The sequence below is a fragment of the Sapajus apella genome, unplaced genomic scaffold (genome assembly GCF_009761245.1).
Source record: "Sapajus apella isolate SASKATOON/1434 unplaced genomic scaffold, GSC_monkey_1.0 scaffold39, whole genome shotgun sequence".
Classification (NCBI taxonomy): Eukaryota; Metazoa; Chordata; class Mammalia; order Primates; family Cebidae; genus Sapajus; species Sapajus apella.
In genome coordinates this window covers 7575016-7597544 of record NW_022436979.1, presented here as the reverse complement: position 1 = coordinate 7597544, position 22529 = coordinate 7575016, and the positions used below count along the sequence as shown (strand labels likewise).

Here is a 22529-nt window from a genome sequence, read left to right as displayed (position 1 = left end):
TTTGCTGCCTCCATCCCCCTGTCACCTATATTTGGCATTTCTCCCTATGTTATCCCTCCCCAACCTCTCTAACCCTCCGCTGTGCCTTCCCTATTCTCCAACAACAGACCCCAGTGTGTGATGCTGCCCTCCCTGTGTCCATGTGTTCTCATTGTTCAACACCCACCTATGAGTGAGAACATGCGGTGTTTCGTTTTCTGTTCTTGCGTCAGTTTGCTGAGAACTATGGTTTTCAGATTCATCCATGTCCCTACAAAGGACACAAACTCATCATGTTTTATGGCTGCATAGTATATTTTCCTTGTCCAGTCTATCGTTGATGGGCATTTGGGTTGGTTCCAGGTCTTTGCTATTGTAAACAGTGCCGCAATGAACATATGTGTGCATGTGTCTTTATAATAGAACGATTTATAATCCTTTGGATATATACCCAATAATGGGATTGCTGGGTCAAATGGAATTTCTATTTCTAGATCCTTAAGGAATCGCCACACTGTCTTCCACAATGGTTGAACTAGTTACTCTCCCACCAGCAGTGTAAAAGTGTTCCTACTTCTCCACATCCTCTCCAGCATCTGTTGTCTACAGATCTTTTAATGATCGCCATTCTAACTGGCATGATGTGGTATCTCAATGTGGTTTTGACTTGTATTTCTCTAATGACCAGTGATGGTGAGCATTTTTAAATATGCTTGTTGGCCTCATAAATGTTTTCTTTTGAAAAGTGTCTGTTCATATCCTTCACCCTTTTTTGAATGGGTTTGCTTTTTCTTGTGAATCTGTTTTAGTTCTTTGAAGGTTCTATATATTAGCCCTTTGTCAGATGGATAGATTGCAAAAATTTTTTCCCATTCTGTTGCCGGTTCACTCTAATGATTTTTTCTTTTGCTGCACAGAAGCTCTGGAGTTTAATTAGATCCCATTTTTCTATTTTGGCTTTTGTTGCCAATGCTTTTGGTGTTTTAGTCATGAAGTCCTTGTCTATGCCTATGTCCTGAATGGTTTTGCCTAGGTTTTCTTCTAGGGTTTTTATGGTGTTAGGTCTTATGTTTAAGTCTTTAATCCATTTGGAGTTAATTTTAGTGTAAGGTGTCAGGAAGGGGTCCAGTTTCTCCTTTCTGCACATGACTAGCCAGCTTTCCCAACGTCATTTATTAAGCAGGTAATCCTTTCCCCATTGCTTGTTTTTCTCTGGTTTGTCAACAATCAGTTGGTTGTAGATGTACGGCATTGCCTCTGAGGCCTCTATTCTGTTCCATTTGTCTATATCTCTGTTTTGGTGCCAGTACAATGCTGTTTTGATTACTGTAGCCTTGGAGTATAGTTTGAAGTCAGGTAGCGTGATGCCTCCAGCTGTGTTCTTTTTGCTTAGATTTGTCTTGGCTTTGTGGGCTCTCTTTTGGTTCCATATAAAGTTTAAGGTGGTTTTTTCCAGTTCTGTGAAGAAGGTCATAGGTAGCTTGATGGGGATAGTGTTGAATCTGTAAATTACTTTGGGTAGTATGGCCATTTTCACAATATTGATTCTTACTAACCATGAGCATGGAACATTTTTCCGTCTGTTTGTGTCCTCTCTTATTTCCTTGAGCACTGGTTCATAGCTCTCCTTGAAGAGGTCCTTTAGATCCTTTGTTAGTTGTATTCCCAGGTATTTTATTCTCTTTGTAGCAATTGTGAATGGCAGTTCGTTCTTGATTTGGCTCTCTTTAAGTCTGTTATTGGTGTATAGGAATACTTGTGATTTCTGCACATTGATTTTGTATCCTGAGAATTTGCTGAAGCTGCTCATCAAGTGAATGAATAAGAAGGCACATTTTTGGATTAACATTTGCTTAAACATTCCACAAAATATGCAGAAATACAAGTTAGGTTATGTCTGCATGGAATTCATTGTACGTAACCTATACACTGCATACTTGAAAACTGTTACTGGGAACTTAAGGGCCTTGTGGTGAGGTAGAAAACTGCTTTAATCATCTAATCATCATTTGCTAGGCTATTGAATAATGGGTATTGGTAGTATTGCAATACAAATCAGTTATCTTTTTTTAAATGGAGGCTTTACCTATATAATGCAATGTAAAAAAACAACACATAGGAAAATTTACTCTCCAGATTGAGAGGGTCACTTTAATCTACAAACAACAATTTCTCCTTCGATTAGTTGCAGAGAATAGCATAGGTGACACACTACACTGGGCAAAAAAAATGGAAAGGCATGACTGAAGCTTTATTGAAACAAAATATGTGCTTAGCCGGGTGTGGTGACTCATGCCTGTAATCCCAGCTGAAGCAGGTGGATCACCTCAGTTCAGGAGTTCAAGACCAGCCTGACCAATATAGTGAAACCCCATCTCTACTAAAAATACAAAAATTATCTGGACATGGTGGCACATGCTTGTAATCCCAGCTACTCCAGAGGCTGAGGCAGGAGAATCACTTGACCCCAAGACGCAAAGGTTGCAGTGAGCAAAGACCATGCCACTGCACTCCAGCCTGAGCAAAAGCGAAACTCCATCTCAAAAAACAAAACAAAACAAAACAAAACAAAAAAGTGCTCAAGGACCTTCACCCAGCAATGCAAACTTTTTCCTGCTGCTTCCTATGGATACTATTTAAAATCAAATGAAGGGGGCTTTTTCCTATTATATATAGACTAAATCTGTAAAAGGCTGTGAAACACCCACCAGAAGGACAACCCAAAAGAAATTTAACAGCAAGCACAGATCTACAAGGAAAATCGTTTGTAATGTTTTCCAGGGCACTACAATTTTTGAACATTACATGCAGGAAAATATTATATGGAAGAAACGTCACTTTACAAGTCTTCAGATGAGGACTTTTCTATTTTAATGAATGTTGTATATGAGCAAATGTTTGATATAACAGCGTTTCACTGAACTGTATTATTGGAATAAACTGCAGTTACTTTGGACTTTCAGCTTTAATCTTGTGAGGAATAGATTTCTCAATACCTTTGGCAAGATGTTCAATGTCTATTTCTTTCCCAATGTGGATTTTAGCTCAAAAGATCCAGCCACCCTCACATTTGTGGTATTCCTCAGGTTAATTAAAGGTAAACAAATTGACAAAATATTGAATGAATGGCAAGGACATTTCCATTCAATTATTCTTAAACACTGAAAAATGGGGTGTGCATATGAATTCGCTCAGTTTTAAATTACCCTGTGTTTAAAAACCACCTGGATGGGTTAAATAAGTAATATGACACTGAGAAAAACATGAATTAATGAAGAACACATTTTGGTGATAGGCCTATAAATAAAAATCATTTCTATGCGTATAGCTGGCACCCACAGATTGAACAATAATGGAGGCAGACACGGCTTTCTAATGTCTTTTTATGTAAAATTTGGTTGGTTTCTGCTTTCTTTGCTATGCTAATAAATGCCAGAAAAGTGTTAGCTGCATTTTAACTTTTTGTTTACATAGTTGCATGCATACTGAGCAAGTTCCCACAGAATACAGCTTACCACACTTAAAAGGTTCAAACTCACACAATTAATCACGCCTTTTAAAAAATGACTTGGTTTCCCACATTCGAGATAATAAGCCTTTGTTATTTTTAACAACTTTGGCACATGTGATATGTAATAACTGCTTAAATATAACAGCATAGCCTTCTTTACAATCAATCGTTCAATTTCATAGGTCTGGATAGTAATAGACTGCTGATTCTTCTAGATGGGAAGACATTTCTCCCTAGAAGCATGTAGAATAGAAACACCCAAAAACAAATTTCTTTGAATTTTTCACAGGAGAAGCCTACTTAACGTGAGTTCATTCAAGCCAAAACATCGTTTTCAGTTTGGAAAACTGAAAGCATCAAATTAAAAAGAAAATACTAAACAGTTTTGAGTGTGAAGTAATACCCCACTTCCTAAAAACAGCAACCAAAGGCCTCTTTGAAATTTAGCAGTAGTAGAGAGAAGGCTAACGGGAAGTCGCCTCATCTATAGTCAATGTGCTTTCACATTTTCTCCATCCCATGTCTCTCATGGTAACCCACAAGGAAGGTAACGCCAGCACTGAAACTGAAACTGGAAGCAAGACTCCAACTGGAAGCACAGGTGTCTAGATATTACATTTTACACAAGCTAACAACCTGTTTTTTTAAATATTTGGCCAGGTGCGGTGGCTCACACCTGTAATCACAGCACTTTGGGAGGCCAAGGTGGGGGGATTACCTGAAGCGAGGGGTTCGTGGCCAACCTGGCCAACATTGTGAAACCCCATCTCCACTGAAAATACAAAAATTAGTCGGGCGTGGTGGTGACGCATGCCTGTAATTCCAGCTACTCATGAGGCTAAGGCAAAAGAATCACTTGCACTTGGGAGGCAAAGGTTACAGTGAGCCAAAACTGAGCCACTGCACTCCAGCCTGGGTGACAGAGTGACACTTCGTCTCAAAAAGTAATCATAATAAAAATAAAAAACAAAATATATTTAACGTGTTCTTGAAATGTTTCTAACACAAAGAAATGGTAAACGCTTGAGGTGGTGGAGACCTTATTACCCTGATGGGATTATTACAATTGCATGTCTGTATGATAACATCACATGTACCTACGCATAATAAATAACTTTTTCCAAAATTGAAAAATATATGTAAAGCTACAGTTTATACACGACTGAAAGTTGACAAAATAGCAAAGAAAACTGAATTTAACGTTAATTGTGTATATCTGGGTGTTTATAAAGAGAACCAAAATTAGCAGTGTTATTCAATTTGTCCTAATCTCTCTTCAGTTGAAATGATAACCTGCTTTCTAATGGCCAAAGAAATAGCCTATTGCAATTAGTTTGGGGAATTGTACATGAAGCTTTTTCTGCATAGTCAAGGGAGCATTTTCATTTCTCTTTGTAATTTCCATGTATTTTAATGAAATGTTGTATATGTCATGTGCAGTTTCTTGCAATTTAGAAAAATCATTTTTTCCTAAAGGTTTTTATTTATTTATTTATCTATTTATTTAAATCCCTTTGAAAATGCAGTAGCCACACACATTTAGTGCGGAGATGGTCATTATCTTTTGCTAATATTATAAGCATGCAACATGGATAGTACATATTCATAATTAAATTCATAATTCATTTACTAATAAAAACCACAATTTGCTTTTAATTTAAAGAAGTCTCAGTGTGACTTTTGAAATCCAGTAAAACTGAATAATATTTAATTTTTATGTGTTTCTTCCCCCACTTTCTTACCCAATAAATTAATGATCTAATTTGAATTCTCCATCCTAGAGAGGTCATATTTTTCATTATTTTTAATTCATACTGCATGTTCAGCCTTGCTATTAACAAATTGGAAATAGTTTCTACTAAATCTAAAAAGGTTTTAGTTTTTGAAATAAATATTACTGCCACAGTAAGCCTCATTGTGTTTTGCCAATATTAGACAATATTATCTTTCAATATTCTTTTAAGAACATTATAACAATGTTTTGCATTTTGCTCTACCTTTACTTATTTGCCAAAAATATCAATGTTTTGTCATTTACTCAGTCTTTGAATTTTCTGTTCTAATATTTGTTAATGTTATATACACATAACATTTTATGTTCTTTTAACTGATAATGTGTTTCTATTGACAAGTATCTTCATTTGCCAAAACCAATCATGAATACTGGTTGAGAAATGAATAACAGTATTAACAAGATACTTTGTCTTTGAACTTAGAATATAATAACTTCTTTCCCAATTTGAAAAAATTTGGATTGACAATGAAATATAAATGTTCTGCCATGTTTATCTAATGGAAAATTGTATTCATTGATTTGAATCAGATTTTGCTTTGCTAGAAACAGTCTCACTCATGTCAGGATATGACAGCCGTTTTTCCAGAATCATCATCCAATAAACAGAGTAAAGTTCCAGAGGTTTTGTCTTTCTTATACAGTTTTCAGATTTTATGAATGTAGTTTTCTTCAACTTCTAATGAGCAGGCCAAAGATATATTTACTATCTCTGAATTATGACTTTGTTAGGATTAACTATCTATTTCATTCTCATTGTTTTGGCCAGTGGTTACAGCTGCATTTAATGAAGAATTTGACATTGCAGGGTGGCATCTGATGAGTTCTAGTTGTGAATTTGTAAGAATAACATCTTTGCTCATTTTCATTAAATCTTCTTTAAATAATTTGTAATGTCCTGCTTGCAAATTTCATATGGGTCTGCTTAGGCTGCCATAACAAAATACCACAGCTGGGTGGCTGAAACAACAAAAATCTATTTCTCACAGTTCTAGAGGCTGGAAGTCCAAGGTCAAGGTCTCTGAGGGTTTGGTTTCTGGTGAGGGCTCTCTTCCTACTCTGCAGACTGCCAAAGCTTGGATATGCTCCACAGCTTCAAGCTGTATTCAGGATTCTCCTTCCCCTGTGAAGACCAGTGGTTTTATTTTATTAGACTTGAAAGGGAATTATTGATACGATGAAATCTTTCCTGCCATCTTCTCAAGTGGCCTTTACACTGAGTCTTCACAGAGAGAGAGGGTGAGAAAGACAGGCAAGAGAGAGAGTCTTCTGGTGTCTTTTTTTATAGGGACACAATTTCTATTGGATCAGGGTCCCATCCTTATGATATGGTTTGGCTTTGTGTCCCCACCCAAATCTCATCTCAAATTATAATCCTTAGATGTTGAGGGAGGGATCTGGTGGGAGGTGATTGGATAATGGGGGTGTGTTACCTTCACACTGTTCTCATGATAGTGAGTGAGTTCTCATGAGATCTGATGGTTTTACAAAGGATTTTATCCCCTTCACACTCTGTCTCTTTCCTGCTGCCTTGAGAAGTAGGTACTTGCTTCTCCTTCACCTTCCACCATGATTGTAAGTTTCCTGAGGCCTCCTTAGCCATGCAGAACTGTAAGTCAATTAAACCTCTTTCTTTTATAAATTACCCAGTCTCAGATATTTTTTATAGCAGTGTGAAAGCAGACTAATACACCTTATGACCTCATTTAACCTTAATTGCTTTCTTATTGTCACTATCTCCAAATACTATCACTTGAGGATAAGGGGTTCAACGTATGAATTTGGAGGGACATAATTCAGTTCATAGCAATGTGGAAAATCCAAAAGATAGACATACAGCACTATTGGGAAAGATTCTACTTTAACTTGTGTTTCTTTTTCCTGGGTGTGTCGTCAACCTTGGAAAAATAAACCTCTGAATCAATTGAGATCTGCCTCAGACACTTTTTGGTTTAAATGGTCCTTGGCCATTTGGTCTTAGATGTCAAAATTATTAATGTAAGAAATATTAGTCTTCTTACATGAGGGATTTAAAAACCGCCAGGAAAGATTTCAACCTGTCAATAATTCCCTTTCAGGTCTAATAAAAAACGCTTGTCTTCAGAGGAGGAGAATCCTGAATACAGCTTGAAGTTGTAGAGCTTATCCAAGCTTTGATGCATTGAGGATTCTATGTATCCAGTGCCCATTTTGCAGTGGTGCCAGTGGTTGCAGTGCTAGTGCCTGTGGAGAGAACAGCGTGGACAGTAGAGGTACAGTGGGAGGTGTGCTGAACCATGGGTACCAGACACAGTTTGAATGACATGCATTGAGACTACGTTTTCACTTACATGACTCTCTGACCATTAACAAGAAAGTTGATGACACTTCAGTTATAAAATTATCCTACATCACTGAGGAATTCCTTTCTTCTTCTTTGGAACTAAGAAAAATATAAATTTATTTGAAGATAAATTATTCTACTCACTTAGCAATAATAAAAAAATACTTTAAAGAATCTCAAGTAATCTAGGCAATGAAATAATCTGTACAACCAACCCCCATAACATGAGTTTATCTATATAACAAACCTGCACATGTATCCCTGAACTTAAAATAAAAATTTAAAAAAAAAGAAATCTCAAATAAGACATGGCTTTCAAAAAATTTAATGCTTAGAAGAGAATCATAAGAAAAAATATATTAGAATGGTGTTGCTTTGTGGTACTAAACTAGACAGCAATGTAATAGAAAATTACAGCTTTTTACGTACTGAGACAATCACCAGGAACAAATTATCATTATTTGCAAAAGAGAAATGAAAGTTGCCCCTTGATGACTCAGTTCCTCAATAGTTCACCTTGAGACAGGTAATCAATCACAGCAGCAAAAATTACAAATTGTCTCAAATTATGACTGAGACAAGTTGGAAGTTAATTATATTTCCCATGCCATAGTTTATTCTTTTAGGTTTAGAAAATTTAGGTCAAACTCAAATGGATCCTCTACTTATTACATAATTGAATTTGCCTTATAAATGAAGGGACTCATTTCACTAATTGAATAGATTATTTTATTATGTCCTCATTGCCATAGAAAATGTCTGTTTCATTGATTTGATTTTATGAGACTTTCAAAAGGATAAATATGTCACATGAACTTAACATGTGTGTTAATATTATTTTGGCAGAGTTTTGGTGTTTTTCACTGTTATTAGTTTCAAGACTTTTTTTAAAGTAGTTTTTGATTCAGAGCAAAACTGAGAGGAAGGTACAGAGATTTCCCATATACCTCCCGCTCCAACACATGCATGAAATTCCCTATTAGAGACATACCTCACCATTCACCTACTGAAGACATCTTGGTTGCTTCCAAGTTTTGGCAATTATAAATAAAGCTACTACACACATTCATGTGCAGGCTTCTGTGTGGACTAACATTTTTAATTAATTTAGGTAAATAGCAACAAGCACATTCATGACTCTTAGTTTAGTAAATATGTTTAGTTTTTTAAGAAACTGCCAACCTGTCTTCCAAAGAGACTGTACCATTTTGCATTCCCACCAGCAAGGAATGAGAGTTCCTGTTGATTCACATCTTCGTAAGCACTTGGCATTGCCAGTGTTCTGGATTTTAGCCATTCCGATAGGTGTGTAGTGTTATCTCATAATTAAATTTGACTTGTTTTCTAAATGCATTTGAATTTTAAAAGTATAATTTATTGCACTTAGATTACCATGTGCTTGTGAGAAAAATTTTTTTTGTATCTGGTATTTATTGCATCTTTTTTTTTAATCCCAAGAAAAATGTTTCTTGGATTATATCTTTTTAAGTTAAAAGTCACATGAAGTCAATTTATAGGTATTCCTGAGTACACTAGGGAAATAAGCTTCTAATTAAATTTGTTAAAACTTTTAGAACCTAAATTTGAATAGAATCTTGCTTTTGCTAGTCAAACTATGCCCAGATTCCCATATTCTGTATTCCTTAAGGACTCCAATGAGGGTCCTGAGATACTGTGAGGGAAGCAAGAGAGAAGAATTCTGACATCTACCAACCTTCAATCAGAGCAATTTTAAATATTGGGTGCCCTATTTCTTGTAAAATTTTATTGGAGCCAGGCGCGGTGGCTCACTCCTGTAATCCCAGCAGTCTGGGAGGCCGAGGCGGGTGGATCACGAGGTCAAGAGATAGAGACCATCCTGGTCAACATGGTGAAACCCCGTCTCTACCAAAAATACAAAAAAAAAAAAAAATTAGCTGGGCTTGGTGGCCTGTAGTCCCAGCTACTGGGGAGGCTGAGGCAGGAGAATTGCTTGAACCCGGGAGGTGGAGGTTGCAGTGAGCTGAGGTTACACCACTGTACTCCAGCCTGGTGCCTGGTGATGGAGTGAGACTCTGTCTCAACAGAAAAAGAAAAATTATTGGAAAAAATAACTAAATACAAAAATAGTAACAGGAAGTTACTTGACTAGATAAACACTAAGATCCCCCAAAACAGTGTACTAGCTTATAAACCACTAAGTTAATTTGTAAAAGTATAGACTTCTGGATATGCAGTCCAGATTCAAACCAGCTATCAGTCAGTAAGATTCTCAGTTGCAAACAGAAGAACTTGTTTAAGCTAGTTTAAGTAGAAAATGAGCTTATTTTTATTTATTTTTATTTTTTAGAGACAGAGTTTCATTCTGTCACCTAGGTTGGGGTGAAGTGGTGCAATCACTGCTCACTGCAGCCTCAACCTCCTGGGCTCAAGGTGTCCTCCCTCCTCAGCCTCCTGAGTAGCTGGAACTACCGAAACATGCTACCATACCCTGCTGATTTTTATTTTTATTTTTTTGTAAAGATGGAGGTCTTTCTTTGTTGCCAGACTGGTCTCAAACCCCTGGCCTCAAGCAATCCTCTTGGTCTGTCAAAGTGCTAGGATTACAGGCATGAGACACCACCCCTTGCCAATATTTATTTATTTTTTTGAAGTGACTTACATAGCTCATAAACTCTCTGAGAAGGGGAGACAGTAAAATATGGAGGCTACATAGCCAAGCACAACTCTCAAAGCCATGTAGAATGATTCCATAGAAATCCACTGCTTATACCACTGGGCACAGACACTGCAGCTCACACCACACTGGGAAGTGGCTACTGGAACATCTACTACTATTAGCTTCACACACACACACACACACACACACACACACACACACACACACACACGGATTCCTCCTGGACCATGCTTTTAGACTTTGCAGCTTCTGAATCAGATTATTGTATGGGTTCATCTGATCGGTGCCCAAGCTGCAAGGGAGGATTGGAAATCAAACATCTGACTTGCCTTCTTGGAGAAATAAGTTTCGCAAGGCAAGAAACTCCCCCTACATGCAGAAGGAGTATTAAGAAGGTGCTGAGCAGCAGACACTTTACTCCATTTCTCTTTTTATTCAAGAAATTTTTGTTAGTGCCTACAGAGTATCTGGTACTTTTCTAGATGCTGGATGAAACAACATATAAAATAGACAGTGTCTCTCTTTCATAGAATTTATGAAAGAATAGAGCAGAGAGACAACTAAAAACTGAATAAATAAATGTTCAATATGTCAGATGTCAAGTGCTAAAAAATAAATCAGGATAAAGGGACAGAGAAAAAGAGCCAATTAGACAGGGTAGTCGGTGAGGATTACTAGGATGATTACATGTGAGAAGAAGCCTAAGAGTATTAATAGTAAGGAAGCAAGCCATGCCACTATCTCAAAGAAGAGCATTGCAAGCAGGAAGAGCAGCTCATGGAAAGCCATGAAACAGGGCAAATATGTTCCACACACTGATAATAAAAGCTCAGAGTCAGCTACTAGCTGATGTTACCAAAACCTTGAATATATTTCCAAAATTAAGGTTTCCAAACCATAGTTACAAGTCTCTGACTTAGTCCATTTGTGCTGCTATAAAAAATCTCATAGACTGGACAGTTTATAAAGAAGAGAAACCTATTCTTCACAGTTCTGGAGGCTGGGAAGTTCCACATGAAGGTCCCGGTAGATTCACTGTCTGATGAGATCAGTCCCTGCTTCCAAGATGGCATCCGCTGGAATGCTGTGTTAATGACAGAATGTTTCTGTCTGATGACATAAGGCAAAAGAGAAAAAGGGATGAACTCCCTCAAGTCCTGTGATTAGGATGCCTAATCCCATTTATGAGGGAAGAGCTCTCATAACTCATAACTCAACCACCTCCCCAAAGCTACATCTCCCAATACTGTTGTATCGGGAATTAAGTTTCAATATGAATTTTGGAACGAACAAAAACATTCAAAACATAGAGGCCCCAGAAGGAATTGGGGCCTCTATGTTTTGAATGTTTCAATATATATTCAAAGCACCTGAGGGCTGACAGAAGGAAGCAGACCTCTAACCATCAACACAAACTGTGAAGCTCCACACAGAAGCAGATCCTGGGCCAGCAAGAGCAAAATCTCGAGTTGTATTCCTGGTTCTCTGTTGCAGCTGCTATGGTATAAACTTATAAAGAGAAAGATATTTTTACTGCCAGAGACCGGAGTCAGGGTGTAGAAGCAAAAACCTGACAATGGGTGGAGAATAATTCCCAAACAAGCTCACTTCGAAGAGTAAACAAGACTAGCATTCATCCAAAGCAGCCAATGACCTTCAATCTTATATGTAATAAATGGGAACAAGTCCTGTCTGGAGTTTAAAGTTATTTAAGTATACATAATACTTCCATTTTCATACAAGCATTAACTTGCTCACTTTACCAAGTAGAAAGCTCAGTTAAAAGTTTTAAAAAATTCAGCTGGAGTTGGATGAAATGAGAAACAAAGGTATTTAGTAAGGATAATGTGGAATCTCAAAGAAGCAAAGGACAGGAAGAAGTTGGAAAAGGGACTCGAATCTCTAAGCACTTACTTTCTCCTTCATTCATCTCTTCTCTCTTTGTCTACTTCATTTCTCTTTTCTCCTTACACACTGGCTTCTGTTTTTCTGGTGAAAAATAGCAACCAACAGCCCCAATTCTTACCTTTCATCATATAGGAATCCAAAGAGGCTGATTTTTTTTTTCACTCAGTTCTAATGCCAGAATTTCCAAAGATAGATTCTACTTTCAAGGAATATATTGGACCTTTGCCCTCAGGTCCTGAACAGGGCTTCAAAAACCCTTGGAATTTCCTGGATAATATGAGTCTGTTATGCTCAAGAAGCGAGTCATTATGGGTTCCTAGCTAGCTTCAGGATGGAGGCTTCTCACCAGAAGGACCAAGGACATGACATAGGGGTTGGAATTTTCTATTGCTGAACCTGCAGGGAAGGGATGGGTGCTGGAGATTGACTGCAATGACATGGTTGATGATTTCATCAATCATACCTATGTAATAAGGTCCCAACAAAGACTAGACACTGAGGCTCAGAGGAATGTCCTGGTAGATGGATATATTGATGTGCCAGGAGGGTGGGGCACCCTGACTCTGTAAGGAGAGAGCATGGAAGCTCCACTCCTAGAACCCTTCAGACCCTTCCCTGTGTGACTCATCATTTGGCCGTTCCTGGGTGATATCCTTTATAATAAGACTGTGACTGTAAGCATCACACTTTGAGCTCTGTGAGTTGTGAGTTGTTCTAGCAAATTACTGAACTTATAAAAGCCTCCAACTATGTAGCTGGTCAGTCAGAAATGTGAGTGGCCTGGGAATCCCACTTGTGACTGTTGTCTGAAGTGACAGCTATCTTGCAAAGGATAGAGACACCTGCAGAGTCTGAGGCCTGCTAACTCCAGGTAATCAATGCCAGAATTGAACTGCACTTTACCCATCTGGGACTTACATAGAATAAACTCTGACTAACCAAGCCTACTCAATGAGAAAAAATAGTGAGATAATGCAATTAGCTAAGCTTGGATCTTCCTCCCACTCTGAACCAACAACTGTCACATTTACAAACATGGTGGCAACCGTGTGAATTTAGAGGGGAGAGACAGCACCTAGAAAACAGAAGCAGAGCAAACAATACCCTGGTGGTTTACTCCCACTATTCAGAGCTTCAATGACGGACCAAGTGTGTTATACATCTCATTTCTAAATCTAGTCAGATCTACAGATGGTTCTGCTGATGCTATAAATCTATGTAATTGTTCCCTGTGTCTGGAAAATACATGTAATGGTGAGCTTCTAAATGTTAAAACATTCAAAATGACAAATAAAACATTCTTCAGCAGCTAAAACATCTGATATTAAAATTGAGAGTTTATAAATAGTAACTTGATCTTATAAACAGCCAGCTTTAAATTCCATGTATCTCGAAAATTATTCAGTGTTTTTCTCAAGTGTATATTTTCTCTGGCCCAATAGATAAGTACCCTCCTAAACACAACCCTGAAAATAAACTTAAGATCTATTCTGGCATTACATGTGCAAAAGAGAGGAGTAGTTTCCCATGTGGTACGGTGGTAAGCTTAATATGGTTACAAAGAATTAAAGCCTTATGGAGCTAACAGAATAAAGATGAACAGGCCAGGTGTGGTGACTCACGTCTGTAATGTTAGCACTTTGGAAGGTTGAGGTGGGTGGATCACTTGAGGCCAGGAGTTCAAGACTAGCCTGGCTAACATGGTGAAACCCTGTCTCTACTAAAAATACAAAAATTAGCTGGGCATAGTGGCATGCACCTGTAATCCCAGCTACTCAGGAGGCTGAGGCAGGAGAATCTCTTGAGCCTGGGAGGTGGAGGTTGCAGTGAATTGAGATCACACCACTGCACTCCAGCCTGAGCAACACAGCAAGACTCTGTCTCAAAAAACAAAAACCAGAAAAAGATGAGCTTGGTCTATTTTCACTAGCAAGCTCACACAAGAAAGAGAACATTTTTAGCCGCCTCTGCTACTGCCAGCTGAATTCTTCCCTCAGACACTATAAATGTGTTCTATATCTTGCAGCAAACAAGGCAAAGCTGCATGCATGCTCTTTGCCTCTATATTGTAGTTGCCTGGGAATTCATCTGTTTCTCTCAGAAGGAATTGAGAGTATAGACTGTCTTCTGTTTTGTCCTCAAAACCAGTACAATGCCTAAAACAGCAGGAGTAAAATAAATATTTTGTTATATTTGCATTATTTGATGATCTTTTTGTAAATGACCTAACCTGTCTGTTGGTTTGTGGGTGGGTAAATGAAGATAATTATATTCCTGACTTCACTAGGTTGTTATGAGGATTAAATACCCTGTAAATGCTTCTCTGGTTGCTTTTGATAACTGAGACCCAGTTGACAATCATTATTCACTGATTAGAAGCCATCAGACCCAAAGCAAGTTATTTATAGGTGGAGAAATCACAGGAGAATATTTCACAAGAGGTCCAGGTCACTGTTCTCAAAATAAGCAGCAATTGGAGCCTCACTGCTCAGCCATCCTGTTTCTTGTCTTCTCTGTAGTCACTACACCCTAGATGTTATTACTTTTTTTTTTTAATGCATCTCAGCTCATTTACACATTCATATTTACTACTTGCTATTCATTTGTTTTCAACAAGTTATCAACATAATTTATTAGGAGCCAAATAAGATAGCATCAGTTTACTTTATTCTACGTTTAGAGATATTATTATGCTTGTAATACTGCAATAAAAAAGAATCTGGTGCTTTTCCATGTTTTATTAAGTCACTTTGCTTCTGGGTAGTTAGTGTCACTCACCTTTCAAATATGCAAATATATGCTAACTCTACTCATTAAGACTTCACTCTATCCTATGACAGTAATTAATAAAATAAAGCTATCGTTAGAAGCAAATTATAGTATATAAAGATTAAATTGTATTTCTAAGAAATAATTCTTTTTATAGAAATTAAGAATCATATTATCCCCTTCACACCATAATTTTTAAAGAAATAATTTCAGCTTATGGTTTTAAACACATGTACATGCTCATTTAGGGATGAACAAGTATACATAATGTTACAATAGGCAAATAAAATATTTTTTAAAACCAAAGTGAAAAAACTACTTCAGAATGAACCCCTCGGATGCCAGCAGAAAAATTTTGGGAAATAGTGCTACTCAGGAGGATGGCAGATACAAGCCAAGAATTTATGTTTAACCCCTGAATAAAGGAAATACTAGAAAGAAAAAAGTCACATTTATCAAAGATATGGATTAATTAGTAAAGGCAATGTCATTCTTTTGAATCGTTTTGATGGAGGATAAGAGGAAAGCTCATCTTCTAGAATTTAAATGTATTGCATAGAAAAAAGGTACTTACACTTACCAACTACCAAATTAATTTAACATAAAAACTGAGGTTATTTGAACAATTAATTGCATAATCAGAACTTCTATTAAAGCCATTTTTAGAATGTTATTAATTCAAGATGATATTTTTTAAATCTCCCACTAAAAATACGATTCCAAATTTCCCAGTATATTTAAATGTGGAGTAAATTCTCTGCTACCATCAATGCACCAAAAGCCATTTCATTGGAAACGTGTTGGTAATGTCCCTACCCTTTCACATAAAGAAAGGTGAGTTTGTTACCTAAGACATGCATTCCATTCTTAATTGAGATATAATCCTAAATCTTTGCTCCAAACAAGTTATTAGGAAATTATAAGTGAGGGTCTACTTACTTCTGACTCAAAGTAAAACGTTATAATTTACCGTTGGTGATCACAACCCCGGCATCTCACTGGTATGCTAAACACGCCATTTCTTGAGTTATTGCCAGTTAACATTCACTTTGTGATGTATGAATATCACCAGGGAAATTTAGAACCCTTCAGCCACTTACGTATCACGTTAATATTCCCAAGTGGTTTTATTAAAAGTGCCAGCATTGCTCCCCATTAGAAGTTGTCATGCAATGTTTTATTTTGATATTTTACTTCACTGATTTTCATCATAGTTTCCTACCCAGGTTCCAGACACTGTGACTGCATTCATAAACTTGCATATAATATGCATGTGAAATCATATTTCCTTCTTGGACACATTAGCAAAATTCCATCTGTCTGTTCCTTTTTAAGTTGTTAAGTTTTCCACATTGAAAACAGAATTAGGTTACAATTACCTACTATGACTTCTCATCAAAATAACATTTTAGGTTGTATATAATATTGTTCCACATTATCCCTTCCCTGAGGACTTTAAAATACTTCACACACCCAAATATTTTTACAAGAAACCTAATAGTATATTAAAGTATTTTAAAGTTGAAAGGAACTTTTAGAGATTTTTCTAATCTAACCACTTCATTTTCTCAGATAACAAATCTCAGCTTGAAAAGATTGGAGGAACAGGAGGGCACAGTGGGTGCAAACATGAACTTGAGGGCCATACCAGACTGGATGCAAAGGTTGTTTCCACCGTGTCCTTACTGCGGGATTTAAGCAAGTTGTCTGTGACACTTCTGTGTACCTCCATTTCTGTGTCTATAAAATGGTATAAGACCAACTTTATAAAGTTGCCATGAGAATTATTAATAAATGAGCAAATATATCCATTACCATGGAGAAGGGTTGTTCAGCATTCAGTCACCTTAAATATTCCTGGTTAGTGATTCTGAAAGATGAAGCAAGTTCCTATAGCCCAGCTTCATCCTCTCCCTCTCTCCCACAGAATCTGCCCTTTCCTGCTCCTCTTAGATCATCCTTCATATGGAAATTCCCACTTTTCAGACATCTATATAATACCAGGATTCACCATTTGGAAGCCTGTTGTTGCCACATTGTCTGATATTAGCTCCATTAGTCATAAATAACATTTTGATTCTCCATCTGACCGATTTTGTTATCCCTCTCATTTGGTTCAAAACTCTGGCAATCACAAGTTATTGTATCCATCTAAGTGTCCATCAGTGGAATAACGGATAAAGAAAATGTGGCATATCTACATAATAGGATACTATTCAACCTTAAGAAAGAAGGAAATTCTGTCATTTGCAACAACATGGATGAACCTGGAGGTAGTTATGCAAAGTGACGTAAGCCAGGCATAGAAAGACAAATAGTCCATGTTCTCACTTACATGTAGAATCTAAAATAATCAAACTCATAGAAGCAAAAGTAGATTGGAAGTTACTACAGCCTGCGAGCCTGGGGAGAATGGGGAGATATGGGTCAAAAGATACAACGTTGCAGTTAGCCAGGAGAAGCAAATAATAAGCATTTCAGGTGCTGGACATGTTAATTGCTTGATTCAGTCATTCTACACTGTATACATATATCATTACACCACTTTGTACCTCATAAGAATATATATAATTATAATTTGGCAATTAAAAATAATAAATAACAAAAAGAATTCTAGTAAAGAAAACCATTAGTGAAGCCCTTAAAACACCAACATAAGGCACAGAGTTCACATAGTACCCGGCACAGGGTAGGCACTCAATAGACATTAGCAGTGGCCTTCCTTATTTTGTCTTGCTCCAAGTCCCCTATCACACTAGCAACAAAATTAATATTACAACCCAAATCCCTTATTCATAGCACTAAGATCTCATCTGTGGATAGAAAAAGGAGCTTGGATTAGTTAATACCTAAAGACCACACTGTGTCTATCTCAGGCTCTTCAGACCAACTTACCAAACAGTCACTAAACCCCAATGTAAGACAAATGTTCACTGTAAATATTCACTAAATATTGTTCAAGACCTATGATTCAATTAACAGTAGTTTATGTTCTTACAGAGAGTGTTTAAATCATATCTTTATACTTTGAGACATTAAAATATAAAAGCAAAATCTTAATTTAGCCACAGCTTTTATTTCTCAGATAAATAAACAGTGTTTCTTTGATATGAGTGTTCAGTTTCTAAATGCTTTATTTCTCTTTTAACTTTTCGGGCTATAATTTTCCATTTAAATTTGCTATTTGCCATTTCCTACAATTACCCATCTATATATGCACTCTATAGAGACCATAGACAGAGCAGATTTTTTTTTAAATTCCTGGTAGATTCCTTTTTTAAAATTTCACAGTTTTATACACATGTCTATGAACGTTTGTGTGGTGTAACTTTCAATAATAAATTTGAAGTCTCTTTTGTGCAGTTGGATCATTTTCATTGGTCTCACGTATCACATACCACGCCACATCAGTCCCCTACTCAGAACGCCCCAACATCTCCCCATCAGGCATAAAGTTAAACCCTTGAAAGTCCCATGTAGACTGGATCTGCCTGTCTCTCTGACCTCGTTTCCAGGGAGCTCTCCCTGTCACTCAAGGCGTTCTAGCTGCAGTTTGTCAACCTGCTGTTCCTGGGACATGCCAAGGGCACTTGCATCTCAGGCACTTGCTGTTCCCTCTGCCAGGAACTTTCTCCCCTCAGGGATTTGCTTGCCTTTCTCCCTCACTTCACTCAGGTCTCTGCTCCAGTGCCATCTTCTCAGAGATCTCTCCTGAACACGTTCTTCAAAACATCTCATTCTACCCATTTTTTCATTCCCAATCACTTGGATTGTTTCATATTCTTCATGGCCTTTATCATTACTTGATAAAATATGTCTTTGTTGCCGGGCGCGGTGGCTCAAGCCTGTAATCCCAGCACTGTGGGAGGCCGAGGCGGGTGGATCACGAGGTCAAGAGATCGAGACCATCCTGGTCAACATGGTGAAACCCCGTCTCTACTAAAAATACAAAACATTAGCTGGGCATGGTGGCACGTGCCTGTAGTCCTAGCGACTCAGGAGGCTGAGGCAGGAGAATTGCCTGAACCCAGGAGGCGGAGGTTGCGGTGAGCCGAGATCGCGCCATTGCACTCCAGCCTGGGTAACAAGAGCGAAACTCCGTCTCAAAAAAAAAAAAAAAAAAAAAAATATGTCTTTGTTTCTTTGTTACCTGTCCTCCTACTGAAATATAAGGCCCATGAAGCCAGAGATTTGATTTGCTTTATATATATTTTTTTTATTTCAGGAAGATGGTACATACAAATGGGTTGAATTAATTGATAAACAAATCCCTGCATGCCAAGAACTTAGCACAGTCCCTGGCTTATAGTGAGTACTAAGTAAGTGGTGGCTGAATAAATGAAAAAAATAATTTGTTCAACAAACCATACAGCTAATGTGCACTCAGAAAAGAAAGTGTGACCTGCCTTCCTTTAGACATCTTAGAAACTAATGGGAGAGACCATTGTATGCACTAAAAATTAAATAACTATATGTAGTACTGCGTGGAGCTGCATGTAATCAGTTCTGAACAATTGTGTCTAAATCAATGATAAAGCTAATAAGCATGTGTCTGCTTAGGAGGCAGAGTTCGATGCAGGCTGTACGTTTTTGGAGTGGCTGGTACTACTGGTTGTTCCTTTCTATGTTTAGTGCTTCTTTCAGGAGCTCTTGTAAAGCAGGCCTGGTGGTGATGAAATCTCTGAGCAATTGCTTGTTCATAAAGGACTTTATTTCTCCTTCACTTATGAAGCTTAGTCTGGCTGGATATGAAATCCTAGGATGAAGGTTCTTTTCTTTAAGGATGTTGAATATTGGCCCCCACTCTCTTCTCGCTTGTAGGGTTTCTGCTGAGAGATCTGCTGCAGGTCTAATGGGCTTCCCTTGGTGGGTAACCCGACCTTTCTCCCTGGCTGCCCTTAGCATTTTTTCCTTCATTTCAACCCTGGTGAATCTGACGATTATGTGCCTTGTTGTTGCTCTATTTGAGGAATATCTTTGTCGTGTTCTCTATTTCCTGGACTTGAATGTTGGCCTTCCTTGTTAGGTTGGGGACGTTCTCCTGGATAATATCCTGAAGAGTGTTTTCCAGCTTGGATTCATTCTCTCCGTCACATTCACGTACACCTATCAAATGTAGATTAGGTCTTTTCACATAATCTCATATTTCTTGGAGGCTTTATTCATTTCTTTTTACTCTTTTTTGTCTAATCTTGCCTTCTCATTTTATTTCATTGAGTTGATCTTCAATCTCTGATATCCTTTCTTCTGCTTGGTCGATTCAGCTATTGAAACTTATGTATGGTTCATGAAGTTCTCGTGTTGAGTTTTTCAGCTCCATCAATTCATTTATATTTTCTATGTTGTGTGTTCTCATTAACATTTTGTCAAACCTTTTTTCAAGGTTCTTGGTTTCTTTGCATTCGTTAGAACACGTTCTTTTAGCTCAGATAAGTTTGTTATTACCCACTTTCTGAAGCCTGTTTCTGTCAATTCATCAGGCTCATTCTCCATCCAGCCTTGTTCCCTTGCAGGTGAGGAGTTGTGATCCCTTGGAGGAGGAGAGGCATTCTGGTTCTGGATGTTTTCATCCTTTTTGTGCTGGTTTCTTCCCATCTTTGTGGATTTATCTGATTTATCTACCTGTGGTCTTTGTAGTTGGTGACTTTCAGATGAGGTCTTTGAGTGGACATTCTTTTTGTTGATGATGAAGTTCTTTCTGTTTTTTAGTTTTCCTTTTAACAGTCAGGTCCCTCTGCTGTAGGACTGCTGGAGGTCCACTCCAGACCCTGCTTGCTTGGGCATCACCAGCAGTGGTTGCAGAACAGTAAGGGTTTCTGCCAGTTTCTTCTTCTGTTATCTTTGTCCCATAAGGATACCTGCCAGATGTCAGCCTGAGCTCTCTTTTATGAGGTGTCTCTTTGGATATATGGGGGTAAGGAAGCTGCTTGAAGAGACAGTCTGTCCCTTATAGGAGCTCACGTGCTGAGCTATGAGGTCCATAGTTCCATTCAGAACTGCTGGGCAGGTACGTTTAAGTCTGCTGCAGCAGAACTCATAACTGGCTTTTTTTCCCAGGTGCTCTGTCCTGGGAAGGTGGGGCTTTATTTCTAAGTTCCTGACATGCTGCTGCCTTTTTTCAGAGATACCCTGCCCAGCAAGGAGGTAGCCTAGTCATAGTCTGCCAGCAGAGGTGTTGCTGAGCTGCCCTGGTCTTTGCCCAGCTGCTGTGTGAACTTCCTTGCAGTTTTGTTTATAGAGGTATAGTTAGAACTGCCTCGGTAATGGTGATCTGCCTCAGTAATGGTGGACTGTCTCTGTAATGGTGAACTGCCTCAGTAATTGTGAACACCCTTCCCCCAACAGAGCTGGACCATCCTGGGTCCAGCTGTGTTTGCTGTGAAACTCTAAATCCAGAGAATTTCAGATTGCTGGTCTTTGTGAGGGTGGGACGTGCTGAGCCAGATCACCCGGCTCCCTATTTGAGCCCCATTTTTTCAGTTGAATAGGCAACTCTGTCTCCCAGGCATTCCAGGTGCCAGTTGAAACAGCACCCAGATTTGTGTGAGTTTTTGTGTGGAGACCCACTGCACCGGCTGAAACAGCTGTACTGGAGACTCATGGTGCTTTTCTGCCCAGGAATTTCCTGATCTGTGGGCAGTAAAAATTCATTTGGAAATGCAGTGATCATTCACCCTCTGCGTTCTCACTGGGAACTGCACTCCAGAGCTGATCCCATTTGGCCATCTTGGATCCTCTCCTCATCTTATAAGGACACTCATCATAATGAATAAGAGTCCCACACTTGTGACCTCATTGTATCTTAATTGCTTCTTTAAAGTCCTCCAAATACAGTTCTGAGATATTAGGAGTTAAACTTCAAAATATGTATTTGAGGGAGTGGAATACAATTCAGCCCACAACACCGCCTTGGAGCATCTGTAACCCAAAGGATTTGTGTATGTGCTTTCCACTGGGTAGATTCAGCCTCATATGAAGAGCATACAGCTTGACTATATTTCGGCTTCCACTCTTCCCTCAGGCAGAAAACCCTGAGCAGAGCATAATCTACACATCTGTAGGCTGTGGCCCAATCTGTACCCAAATACTCTGTCTTCCTACCTGTTGCTGTAGATAGGCACTCCATCCTTCCATCCAGAGCTGATCCATCCATTTGTGGACTTTATCCTTGCTCATTCACCTTCTATAGGCCTCACTGGCAATTTATCACCTCTTTCTGCTCCATCATCAATTTTTCCTCATGAACTAACCACTCCCTTCAACATACAAACATGTTAGTTAACCCATCTTTAACCCCACCTTTCATCCCAACTTTGACCCCACATCCCCTTCCCCAAGCTATTATCATCTCCCTGTGCCCTTCAAGGCAAACCTTCTAAAGCAGTAGGATAAAGTCATTGGTTCTAATTAGCTTCCTTGCATTCTCCGTCATGTCACCTCTGACAACTAACTCTCTCCTCTCCATAAAAAACCATTCTCATCAAGGTCATCAAAGGACTCCATGTTGCTAAATCAAAAAATCAAAGTTTTGTCCTTATGTTGCTTGATCCCTCAGCAGCATTTGACACAATTGATCAAACTAATAACA

The 22529-nt window shown here is 38.3% G+C and overlaps 1 long non-coding RNA gene across 1 annotated transcript; it reads right to left on the bottom strand.

Moving 5' to 3' along the window:
- Nucleotides 1-214: 214 nt before the first annotated feature.
- LOC116565194 lies at nt 215-16258 on the bottom strand. The gene is made up of 3 exons (XR_004275307.1): nt 15881-16258; nt 7626-7704; nt 215-250 (listed from the first exon to the last, which is right to left on the bottom strand). It is a non-coding gene; the product is annotated as an uncharacterized LOC116565194 (long non-coding RNA).
- Between the last annotated feature and the right edge of the window lie 6271 nt (nt 16259-22529).